This window comes from Lynx rufus, unplaced genomic scaffold (assembly GCF_022079265.1).
Source record: "Lynx rufus isolate CCGP_SWC_20201006 ecotype Redwood Valley unplaced genomic scaffold, mLynRuf1.p SCAF_7, whole genome shotgun sequence".
Classification (NCBI taxonomy): domain Eukaryota; kingdom Metazoa; phylum Chordata; class Mammalia; order Carnivora; family Felidae; genus Lynx; species Lynx rufus.
In genome coordinates, this window is record NW_025814889.1 from 79,862,789 (window position 1) to 79,876,053 (window position 13,265).

The 13,265-nt window shown below is 39.3% G+C and overlaps 1 protein-coding gene across 2 annotated transcripts in view; it reads right to left on the bottom strand.

The window, feature by feature from the left end:
* The window catches only part of ATF7 (activating transcription factor 7), an 87,241-nt gene extending 74,387 nt beyond the window's left edge, over positions 1 to 12,854 (bottom strand). For both annotated transcript variants that reach the window (XM_047067405.1, XM_047067404.1), the window contains exon 1: positions 12,742 to 12,854. The gene's annotated coding sequence lies outside the window, so the exon portion shown is untranslated. The remainder of the gene's footprint in view (positions 1 to 12,741) is intronic.
* Positions 12,855 to 13,265: the final 411 nt, after the last annotated feature.

Here is a 13,265-nt window from a genome sequence, read left to right on the forward strand (position 1 = left end):
AAAGCATAAAAAAGATAAGGGAATTAGCATCAAATGTTAATAATGATTATCTCTGGGTAATGGTATTCCAGGTGATTTTGTTTTCTTCTTTGTACCTTCAGAATTTTCCAAAGTCTACAATGATCACAGATTGCTTTTAATAAAAATACAGAATATGATGTAATCTAATAAAAAAAAATGCTGATCTGCATGACTGAAAAAAAACAAAACATGTCTAATGAGTTTCAAAAAGGCCCACATCTGCTAGACTATTCCAAAGCACTAAACAGCATACTTACAAATCATACAAGGTTGTTCGTTCTCTACTACAAAGCAACAGAACCAACTGACAAATTAACAAGTTCAAAATGGACTACCAAAAAATCTTTCTAAAATTATAAACTAACAGCTCATATAGAAATAGACACAGTGGAAATTTAAACATAACGATACACAGGGTAATCAAGCAGTTCAAGATAGTTCCTCCTTTGTTACCTTCAAGGACTCATTTTCAGAATCCTATGAATGCTCCCTAACAACTAGTATTACTTATATTAAACATTCAGAAATGGCCCCATCCATTCATCATAAAGAGAATAAAGAGCTGAAACCAAGCTTAGCAGGTACTGAATGCCTTTCAGCTCAGCTATAAACAAGCTAAAAAGTTTAGACAGGCACCCAAACAGAGCTCTATGGGCTCCATTTCCTTATGATATTAAAAAGAAAGCAATTATATACAACAGTTTTCTTCCAAGAACATAACTTTGGATACTAAGTTTCTGACTCTAAGATAATTTAACTGCCGCCAAGCAAAGAGTACAAACACCAAAGATCTCTACCACAGCAGTCTCAACATTTGATTCTCCATAGGATACTCGGTGCTACTGTGATTTGCATTACATCTAGAAAAATGATTTAAGGAAAAAATGCCAATAAACATATGAACTGTGAGCCTATAATACATGTTATGTGAACCTCAGAAAACAAAGACTCAAGTTTTACTAGGCAGTAGATTATTTAGGAATTGAAATTTCTGTTCATAAATTCTGAGTTTGTTTTCCACTGTGTTATTTAGCATAAAAACAGTTTAGCATATATTATTTCACTAGTACGTAAACTAACTGCCCCAAAAGGACAATATAGAAAGCACATACATCATTACAATCTTAAACTAACTTGCCTTACTGTTTTATATCTGGGTAAAAACACAAAGCGTAAAGCACTTTGCTAACTAACTAACAGACTGGAAAACAGAGGTACAGAGTTATAAAAAAATGGGCAAAAGATGAGTCAAGAGGTTGAGGTTGGCCTGAATCCTAGTTACCTATTCTCACACACCTGAAAGAAGATATAAAAATTGACAGCACATCTTTTTAGGACTCCTGAAAGTTATATGACAACTTGTATATTATATAACTACTTCCAACTGAATTGTGTCTTTCCAAAAGTTTACACACAGTAGGTGTTTCTTACATGTTTATTATATAAATGAATGTCCAGAAATATGAATTTGAGGGATTATAAGTTCTTGGAGCATTGTTTTTGTCTAGGGAAATTAATGTTATAGTTTTAACATTAAGTATATTTTATTATAAATTTTTTCAATTTACAATCCAGTTCTAGTATATGTCAAGGATTGGCAAACTTCAGTCTGTGGGCCAAAGCCAGCCTGCCACCTGCTTTTGTATGGCCCACAAGCTAAGAATGGTTTTTACATTTTTAAATGGTTGAAAAAAACCATAAAAAGAGTATTTCAGAACACATAAAAATTATATGAAGTTTGGGGTACCAGGGTGGCTCAGTTGGTTAAACGTTTGACTTTGGCTCAGGTCATGATCTCATGGTTTGTGGGTTTGAGCCCCACACTGGGCTCTGTGCTGACAGCTCAGAGCCTGGGAGCCTGCTTCAGGTGTGTGTCTCCCTCTCTCTGCCCCTCCCCTGCTTGTGCTCTGTCTCTCTTTCTCTCTCAAAAATAAACATTAAAATAATCATCATAATTAAACGATACATGACGTTCAAATTTTAGTGTCCATAAAAAAAAGTTTGAAGGGCAAACAACCACGCTTATCCTTTGCATGTTGTCTATGGCTACTTTTGTGCTACAATGGCAGAGTTGAGTACTTACAACACAGACCTCACGCCTGCAGAGCCTAACATATTTACTCTCTGGTCTTAGTTTGCAAACTCTTGATATTCATAAATAACTATTATTAATTAAAGTACATGCTTAATTAGGAGATCCCCATTATAAGAAATGTCAGAGTATATGTGTTAATTAATAAGAACTTTTATAATGTGACTATTCAACCAATTCCTTTTTATTTGACTACAAATTTTAGAAATTAGGTTTTCTTTTTCTTTTTTTTTTAAGTAATTTCTACACCCAACATGGGGCTCAGATTCACAACTCCAAGATCAAGAGTCCTATGCTCTTCTGCTTGAGCCAGCCAGGCACCCCAGAAATTAGGTTTTCTTAAAATAAGATTAATTAATCTAGCTCTATAGTTCTCAATCTTTAGCATATTCACCTGGGCACCTTGAAAAATGCTGATTCCTATGCCTCTTGGATTCTCTTGGCTTTGGGACCCAAGAATCTACACTTAAAAAAACTGGGTAATTCCAATGCAAATGGTCAGTAACCCAGCATTTGAGAGGCACTAAAGTGGTTGGAAAGTTTAGTTCTTCCACATAGCAAACGCGTGTATTTTTCCAGTTTGGTACTATCAGACAGCAGTTCTCAAAGTGGGGTGCAGGGATGCCCATAGATCCCTGAGACCCTTTCAGAGGGCCGTTCAAGTCATAGATGGGTAAACCATCTGTTTAAAGGGCAAGATAGGCTAATTCATTTTAATTAGTATTAAAAGTTCACAGATGTGGTTTTAGATTCTACACAACAGCTAACCTTTAAGAAACTACCACATTTTGGATTCTGGTATAGTATCAAGGAAAGACTATCTACAACTATCTGAAAAGAATCTTTCCTTTTCCTATCAAGTATCAGTGTGAGCCCAGGTTATCCTCATATACTTCAACCAAAACAACATAGTGTAACAGACTGGATGCAGAAGCAGATATAAGAATCCAGCTGTTTTTTTTTTTTTTTAAATGTTTATTTTTGAGACAGAGAGAGACAGAGCATGAATGGGGGAGGGGCAGAGAGAGAGGGAGGCACAGAATCTGAAACAGGCTCCAGGCTCTGAGCTGTCAGCACAGAGCCCGACGCGGGGCTCAAACTCACGGACCGTGAGATTATGACCTGAGCCGAAGTCGGACGCTTAACCCACCGAGCCACCCAGGCGCCCCAGAATCCAGCTGTTTTCTATTAAGCCAGATGTTAAAGAGATCTGAAGCCCTTCCCCTAAATTTTTTTGACACTATAATACATTTATGCTATCATTTTAAAGTAATATTTTTTCACAGTGCCTGGATGACTCAGTTGGTTGAATGCCCAACTCCTGATTTCAGATCAGGTCATGGTCCCAGGGTAATGCGATGGAGCTTCGCACAGGACTCCGTGCTGAGCATGGGGCCTGCTTGGGATTCTCCCTCCTTTCTGCCCCTCCCGCCCTCCACTCTCTCATGCACTCTCTCTCTAAAAATAAATAAATAAAACACATTTAAAAATAAAATAAAATAAATATTTTTTCAACTGCTCCATTTTAATTTCTAGTATGTTCAATATCAATAGATATAACCAAGACAAACCAAAGCCCTTTGGAGTCCCCAACAATTGTAGAGTATAAAGGGATAGGTACTGAGACCAAAAGCATTTTGAAACCCATTGCTTTAAGAAATACACAAACAGTAGAATACCCTGGACTGATCAAAGAGAAGGTTAAAATTAATTTCTGGATTTCGAGCTCTGACATGCAGGGACAGGTTTCAAAAAAAGGAGCCAGCTTAAATAGACCAAATAGTTTTGTAGCAAATGACTGAAAACAGATGGGAGTGAGAATTAGGCTGAATCATAAGTTAGGCAACACATGGCCAAAGCTTAGAACCTATCTGGAAGCAGCTTCATATAGGCAACTACTTGACTAGAATTTTTTTTTTTTTTAAGTCTCTCTAGGCTTTTGGAGGATTCAAGGAACTATTCTTTTTTTTTTTTTTTTTTTTTTTTTTTTTTTTTTTTTAATTTTTTTTTTTCAACGTTTATTTATTTTTGGGACAGAGAGAGACAGAGCATGAACGGGGGAGGGGCAGAGAGAGAGAGGGAGACACAGAATCGGAAACAGGCTCCAGGCTCTGAGCCATCAGCCCAGAGCCTGACGCGGGGCTCGAACTCACGGACCGCGAGATCGTGACCTGGCTGAAGTCGGACGCTTAACCGACTGCGCCACCCAGGCGCCCCTCAAGGAACTATTCTGAGCTATCCTCAGAAAAGTTAATAAAGCAAAGACAAAGAAGCAACAACTTGCTAAGCAGGAAGCAGAGTTAGAAATAACTAGAGAACATTATACCTATTTATGTTTGGCTTCAATATGCATTTTAGGAGTTGAAAAATTCCTGGAAAATGGTAAGCTGTCAAAAATCTAATGTTGGGGGCGCGTGGGTGGCTCAGTTGGTTAAGCATCTGACTTTGGTTCAGGTCATGATCTCACAGCTTGTTGAGTTCGAGCCCCGGGTCAGGCTCTGTGCTGACAGTTTGGAGCCTGGAGCCTGCTTCGGATTCTGTGTCTCCCTCTCTCTCTCTCTCTCTCTCTCTGCCCCTCCCCCACTCACACTCTGTCTCTCTCTCAAAAAATAAACATTAAAAAAAATTTTTTTTTAAATCTAATGTTGTGTTTTGTGTTTTTTCCTACTCATTTTCAGATAAAGTATCATCACTAATACAATAAACCAACACCAGTCAACCCCAAAACACTAATCTTTTAACTTTTTTTAATGTTTATTTATTTTTGGGAGAGAGAGAGAGAGAGTTCAAGTGGGGTAGGGACAGAGAGAGAAGGAGACACAGAATCTGAAGCAGGCTCCAGGTTCTGAGCTGTCAGTGCAGAGCCTGATGCAGGGCTGGAACCCACGAACCACAACATCATGACCTGAGCCAAAGTCAAACACTTAACTGAGTCACCCAGGCGCCCCAAAATACTAATCTTTAAGGATAAATTTAACATCTTCATGAACTTACTATTTTTTTATGGACTTAATTTAAACAGACTGTAAACAACAACAAACCTGATAGACTTTAACATTAAACTCCAGTATGAGGTTGGTCCTAGATAAGAAATTGCTACAGTTATCTCATGATGAGAATCATGACAATGGTTAGAAACTGTCCGGGGGGGGGGGGGTATCTATTTTCTAAGACTGTCCACAGACTGGCAACACAGTGATCTGTTTGGGGTATTCTAATGCTCACTGATTGGCTTTCAACAGTCCCAAACACAGATGTATAAAATACCAGCAAACTACTGCTTGCCCAAAACTTAAAACAATAAAGAAAATGGTGCTACAGGAGACAAGTTAGTATCAGAAATACCAGAAAAACCATGTTAAATAAAACCAACATGGTGTCACTCAAGTTTGATAAAGCTTAAATAAACATTACTGGCAAGAAACTTGGTGCCAACACAAATCATTTATAGCAGTCATATGTTCTATCCAATAAGTCATCCTGTTTTTATAATATAGTCAGGCATATTCCTATTCAAAAAGAATGATTACACTCTATTTTTTAATGTGAAAAAAAATGTAATTTTTCTACCACATTGTAAATTTTAAGCCCCAAATACAGTATGACCAATTTAGCATATAAATCTCCTTTGTCCATTATGTCAGCAAAAAGCACTATACCAGATAAGAAGATATTAATAGGTAATTCTACTCAAAACAAGTTGGATTTTGTGAGAAGGTGGGGCTATGTCAAAACAATGTCCCACAGAGGCCCAAGCCACAAGCTCACAAAAAGTGACTTTTTAAGCTAAATCATGGCTCTTGTTAGACCTTCATAAATTGACATTTATTAAGGATAAATGCAGTACTGAATAGAAAAGGGAAACCTTTTTTTATTAACTAAACTCTACCTCCAACGTGGAGCTCGAACTCATAACCCCAAGACCAAGAGTCTCATGCTCTACAACTGAGCCAGCCAGGTACCCCCAGAAGAGAAATTCTATACATGCTCGGGTTTCAAATATATGAGAACACTTAGAATTAAAATCACCAAAAAATGATGGGGCGCCTGGGTGGCGCAGTCGGTTAAGCGTCCGACTTCAGCCAGGTCACGATCTCGCGGTCCGTGAGTTCGAGCCCCGCGTCGGGCTCTGGGCTGACGGCTCAGAGCCTGGAGCCTGTTTCCGTTTCTGTGTCTCCCTCTCTCTCTGCCCCTCCCCCGTTCATGCTCTGTCTCTCTCTGTCCCAAAAATAAATAAACTTTGAAAAAAAAAAATTAAAATCACCAAAAAATGAGAAAAAGCTAACAAAGTGAAGTTGTGAGTCTCTAATGAGTTTTGTTCTCCTACTAAGTGTTCTTATACCCTTCACAATACTAATGTAGTAACTCACAGTTGCCTTAGTTGGGAATCTTTCCTAGGTGTCTGCTTACAAAGTTTTAAAAACTACATAACAAACTGGTCTTTTCATAAAAATTTTCCTGAAATATAACACTCATCCTTCCTCTCTAAGGAAGCCAAGCAGTATACATTTACTTTCAAAACTAAACTGAATCTTCTTCATTGTATACAGGCAGTGGGTATATTATTCAAATCCTTCCCCCACCAAAAAAAGTTTCTAAACAAAAGGATAAACAAGAGAAGGAAAGGAAACAAAATACTATGACTTAAGGAAAGAAAAAAAAAAACATTCTTTCAATACAAAGTGTCCACCAGGGAAATTTTGGAAAGAAAGTATCATGATGAAATATTTAAAGACATGAAATGACCCCAATGCAAAATATTGGTTGTTGTTGTTGTTGACTTTTGTTTTTTGGCTTTTTGTTTTGTTTTGTTTTGTTTTCTGGTGTTTTTGCTCAAAGGAGTTATTTCTTCTCATTTATGTTCCTTACTTTTTGTTTAGCCATTCCCACTGGGTCAGTAGAACCATTTCAATTTCATTTTCTTTACACTCTATTTTTCTTCCTGATTCTTCAACAGTAAGTTCTTTGATCTGAGTTTCTATTTATGAATGTGTGGACTGGAAAGGACCTTGAGGGGTCGTCAAGTCCATCGTTCTGCTTTCCAGGAGAATTCATAACTAAACAATCTCAGATGGATGAGAAGCTATCAAAAGAAGATGCATCCTGTCCCTAATGGCATGCTACTTTATTCTGCACAGACATTTCCATTCACAATTTGCAATTTTCTAAAAGTGAAAGTAAAAATTAAAACCCCAAAAGAGGAAGGTGCTTTAAAAAATGCATTTATCAGCTAAAACTGCTCAAACATAAATTCAACTATCAGGTCTAAAATTAACACACAGGAAAGTTGTTGGCTGCCAACATCGTCTTTAGTCCCTAGAGAGATGTCTTCTGATTTCTGGCTTATTGCTAGCACAATTTTACCTACAGCACAGAACATGGCAAACTTAGCCCACCACATCAATAAACTGTAATTATAAATGTCAATTTTGTGTGTGTGTGTCTGTGTGTGTGTGTGTGTGTGTTTTCTTACAGGTGGTATAGGTTTTATTCCAAACAGAAAATGAAAACTTAGGTCTAATTTGGAGGTATCAATATTATGGGGCAGCTACAATATAACTGTTACATGGGCAAAAGTTTAATTTTTTAATACGTAACTTAAAATGTGGAGGGAATGGGGTGCCTGGGTGGCTCAGTTGGTTAAGCGTCCAACTGACTCTTGATTTCGGTTCAGGTCATGATCTCACAGTCCTGGGACCAAGCCCTATGTTGGACTCAGTGCGGAGTGTGAAGCCTGCTTGGGATTTTCTCTCTCTTTCTTTTTCTCTCTCAAAAATAAATACTTAAAAATAAATAAATGAATAAATGAATAAAATGTTGAGGGAATGACATTTCTTCTTAAAAGTTTCTTTTTTTTCCTTCCTAAAAGTTTCTAAAACAGAATTTCACCTGATGACAAAAAACATCCACCTATGAAGAAACACTGTTAATCATTCTAGAATTGTTTAAAAAATAAAGAAAAAGTAAAAAAAAATAAATAAATAAAGCAGGACCAGCAATGTTGGAAATGGGAGGAAAATTACAGCTAAAAAATAGGGGAATTATTATTTTTTTAATGTTTATTTATTTTTGAGAGAGAGAGACAGAGCATGAGCAGGGGAGGGGAAGAGAGAGAGGGAGACATAGAATTCGAAGAAGGCTCCAGGCTCTGAGTTGCCAGCACAGAGCCTGATGTGGGGCTCGAACCCACGAATGGTGAGATCATGACCCAAGCCGAAGTCGGACGTTCAACCGACTCAGCCACCCAGGCGCCCCCAAAATAGGGGAATTATTAAATAGATGGCTTATGAACAACCGGCAAGTAATGTAGTGATCTATAAACACTAGCGTAACATAGCTAGGTAGCAACTAATGTCTAACTTCATTTCTTTTTTTTTTTTTTTAATGTTTATTTTTGAGATATGAGAGAGGGAGAGAACGTGAGCAGGGAGCGGGCAGAGAGAGGGAGATATAGAATCCAAAGCAGGCTCCCGGCTCTGAGCTGTCAGCACAGAGCCCAACGTGGGGCTCGAAATCAAGAACTAAACCCTGACATCATGACCTGAGCTGAAGTCGGATGCTTAATTGAGCCCAGGAGCCCCTAACTTCATTTCATTTTTTAACAGGTCACTAGCCTAGGAGCTCAGGGATAGGTCAGAGACAATATATTTAGATTTCAACAAGATACCTCTTTATATTTCACAGGAAATGTAGGTTAAGAACATAAAACAGTAGGTGGATTCACAATTGAGTTTTACCCGAAAGGTTGATTAATGGAGTGCTGATTTACAGAGCATCACTCCACTCTTACTTATTTTTACCAGTGACCTAAAACAAACACATAGGGGTCATGTTTATGTCTTGTTTATCAAATTTATCTATCAATGATACAAATATGAGAATATGACATGAGGAATGGCCAAGAGGCTAAATAACATTATTAAGCTAAAACAATAAACACAAACTAACAAGATGACAATAACAAGGATAAATGTAAGGTCATCAATTACATGTAAAAAATTACACAAATTAATGCGATCTTAGACTTCAAGAACAGAGGTACCAAGTGCAGCAGAAAAGAGGCCATACTCTCCCTTGTACTATGTATTGATCAGATTATACCTGAGATGTCATTATTTCAGTTCTAGATAAGAAACCCTAAAGATTCAGGCAACTGAGTTGATGAGGAACGTGAACTTTATTAAAAATGGTCATTTGAGGAATGGCTGAAATAACTTGGGATATCTACCCCAGTAAGAGAAGCCTCTCTTCATGGGACATAACCGTCCTCCAATATTTGAAGGGCTACCATGTTGACAAATAATTAGGTTTATTTATTGTAGCTGCAAATGGCAGAACTACAGAGCTTCAGCACAATGTAAAGAATGTTCTAGAAGTAGACCTCCAATAATGGGATAGGGTATCTGTGAAGTGGGGACCTCTTCCTTATAACATTAGGAAGTGAAAAGACCCAACTACCAGGGATTCCAAATATAATGTATTTTCACATTTCATGAATATATTGATCCCCAAAGAAGCCTGCTGCAGGAAGACAAAATTCAAAAACCAGATGCTTAAAAATTGTTTTCCTTGACATGTTTCTAAATAGGTGGAAGACCTTTTCTCTTTTTTAAAGTTTATTTATTTTTTTTTTAGTATTCTCTCTCTACACCCAACATGGGGCTCGAACTCATGACCCCAAGATCAAAAGTTGCAAGCTACACCGACTGAGCCAGCCAGGTACCCTGATGGAAGACTTTTTCACGAACTCTAAAATCATAATACCATTTTCAGAGAAACCAACAACAAAAGAAATTAATGCTTCTTCTTTCTTAATGAATGCTGCATTTGTTTTTCTCAAAGAAACAACATCTGCATCTTAACTTTAGTACCTTTATCAAGGGATAAGGGACAATTATATGCCAGCCTGCCAACTAGTCTCAAGAAGAGAGCTGTCTTTGTTATGCATGTACAAGGCAACGCTATTTGCTCCACCTAAAACTTCCTTGCAAGGAGAAGACTCCTCCTTATCAGGCGTGGATGAGGCTGCTTGAACACTGACTCCCTCCTACTGAAGCCGAGGAAAAACTCCGTCTTGACATGTACAAAACAGTAACTTGTGAGAACTTCAGAGCAGCTGTGTTCAGGCAGAGCCAGGGACTTTACTTGAGGCAAAGCAGTATAGCTTAAGAGTTGGTTGAAAAAAACAATTTTCATTTTGGAAGTGGGAGAGGAAAGAGAAAGGAGGTACAAGAGCAGTATCCGTGAACATTTAAAAGCAATGGTAAACCAAAATGCTTAAAAATTACAACACTGAAACTCTCACAGGATGTAACCTTTGATCCACAAGCTTAAAGATGAGGAATATTAGCACTCTCTAGCTTTCTGCTAGGTGTTAACACTAATGAAGGAAAAAAGAATCTTGCATTTAATAGTGCCCAAGTTAAAGCCATCACAAATTCTAGGATGGGAGAATAAAACAAGGGACTTTGCTTCTTCACTGTATATTTTTTTGTGCTGCTGTCAGGCAAACCGCAAAAATGTCTGAATGCCCAATAGAACTGCTGTAAATGTGAAATACTGGAACCCAATTCAGTAATTAATGCCAAAGTGTCAGTAATTAATTAGTCTTAATGTGTTGTAGGGGCAACTTTCTGGCCAGGAGAAAAAGCTTCAAATGGTCCCTGAAAACAGAAGGTTAATACAAAGCAACACACTCCAGCTTCTCTTTATGTAACAGCTTTACCGGCATTTCAGACATTATTTTGCTTCTCAAAAGTAAAAGGAGAAGAGAAGGATGGAAAAGACAAATCTATGCAATAGAAAAGAAGTTATTAATTAATTGGCTGCATTGGTTCAATCCATTATTAAATACACAACTATCAAACAAAGGGCAAAGGCTTGTCCCTTTGCTGTACAGAATTAAGAACTGGTAAGACTACTTAGTATAGCTGCCAAACTTTTCTTTAGCTTCTTTTCTTACAGACATGTTACATTTCGCAATAGTCTCCACTTACCTTACATCCTCCATGTTTAAGTACAAATTGTGTTTGATTTCCTCAACACTTGCCCTAAGATATTATGACATATCTTTAGCTTCTGAGTCTAGACACAAAGGAAGAAACTGAATTTTTTTCACTTTCCTGAAATACATGTCCATCTTATTTACACCATTTAAAATATATAAGCTAATGAAAACTAACTACAGCCATCCATTTAACAACTTCAAGAATATAAGTGGATACGACATTTAACAAAACAAACTTCAATTTAGTATATTTTTCTGTGCTTACAAGAACTGTAAAGACCGATGTCTTTATAAGAATTACTTTACTTATACTACTGCAAAGTTTTTAAACATAAGAATCAAGCGAGCTTGCCCAGAAAGCTCTGCAGACCCCCACAACCCTACACTTACTAGGACACAACCTTCGGAGATACTAAAATACTCCTCTATTAAGTAGAAAACAAACTTTTAAAGTTAGGAAAGTAGCAACGCGGCAATCTGGGTAGGAGGTGCCCTGGGTAGTAAACACCCCAGTCAGAGAACATAACAAGCAATTCAGAGCAACATATGACTCCCAATGGGGCTCCAACTTGGGCTGCTTAAGTCCCAAGCCCCCATCCCTGAGTTTAGGAAGATAGGAGTGTAGGAAAAGGAAGAGAGAGAGAAAGGAAATCACAATAGAAGTGATGAAATTGTTCTATTTTTCTCCTCCTGTACCTCCTGTACCACTATTCTTGCAAGCTGGTCACCAGACTAGGTGCCCTATACACCAAAAGCCCCGAATCAATATCCTAGGCTGCTTCTGATACCTAGGCTAAAAACGTATCTATCAGCTGTCTCGTTTCCAAACACCACCTCCTTTACCCCCTCTGAATTCCTACACCCTTCTCAAAACCGATGCTTTTTGACTACTAAGTCCACCCCTATTAACTTCCTAAACTCATTCACTGAATCTTCTCCAAATTCAGACTTTCTCTCTGAAATCCTGTCCGTATGCTTTTTCATAATGCTGTCGAAATGCCAGGACTCCCATTTCCAATGATTTACTCCTACCTATCTTTCCAACCAAACCCAGTGCCATGTTTTCACCTACTCTCCCTACCTCCTGCCTATTACCCCTGGCTCCTCCAATGCCAAGCTCCTAACACCACTCTTTGATAAGCCTGGGTCTTCAACCAATTTAGTACCCTTCCCCTTCCTCCCGTTCCACTCCATCCCCTGATCCTCCCATTAGGCTCTACCAGACTTCCATTCCCTCAGGATTCAACTCCCCTCTCCTTGCCACGCCCTGTGCCCCCCGGGGCTACTTACCCCAAGTTCTCCCCACACTTCAGGCCTCTGGCCCCGCCTTCCCCCCCAAAGGAAGGAGGCGGTAGGAGGGAGAGAAGAGGGGCGGCACTCCGCAAGGTAAGGACGATCTCTCATTAGTGTTCATCGCCGCCAATCGTAGCTTCCTTCTCTTTTATTGGCCGGCGTTAGCCCATGCCCCACCCACTTCCTCAGACTGGGCCCGGCCACCGCCTCAGCGCCCCCGTCCAACACAGACTGGGAGGGGAGACCCCGGCCTGGGACACTGGGACTGGCCAGAGTTGAAAGGGAGACTCTGCCAGATCATGGACTAGTTAATGTTAAAAGAACTCACCCGCTGGTAGCTCCGTCGCCTCCCGCCCGCCCGCGTTCGGTCCCACAATCTGTCTCCAGCTCCTTCTTTCCCCCCTCAGCGGAGCAGATACTTTCTTCTCGTCCGGCCAGGGGCTCTCACCTCTCGCGAGATGTGGGGGGTGCTGGGGGAGGAAGGGCGAGATCCGTAGGACCTAAGTTGGAAAGGGGCCGAAAGGCGGGGCTCCGGAAAGAAGAAGGGGCCGGGCTTTCGGTGGGTCGGGCTCGACTGGGGAGAGAGGCTGAGCGAATTCGGTACACACAGGTTACACGTGTTTGGCTGTGGAATATAGGGGTAAAACGAAAGGGAAAGGGAATCCTTCCAGATGCCTGTAGTGGTGGAGATCCAAAAGGTAGCGTGAAGGGGCGCCTGGTAGAAGAGGATGCGATTCTTGATCTTAAGGTCATGAGTTCAAGCCCCACCTGGGGTATAGCAATCCCTTAAATAAATAAACTCAAAAGTGTATATTCAAGTAAACATTATAGGGAATGAGATTATTTAAAAGG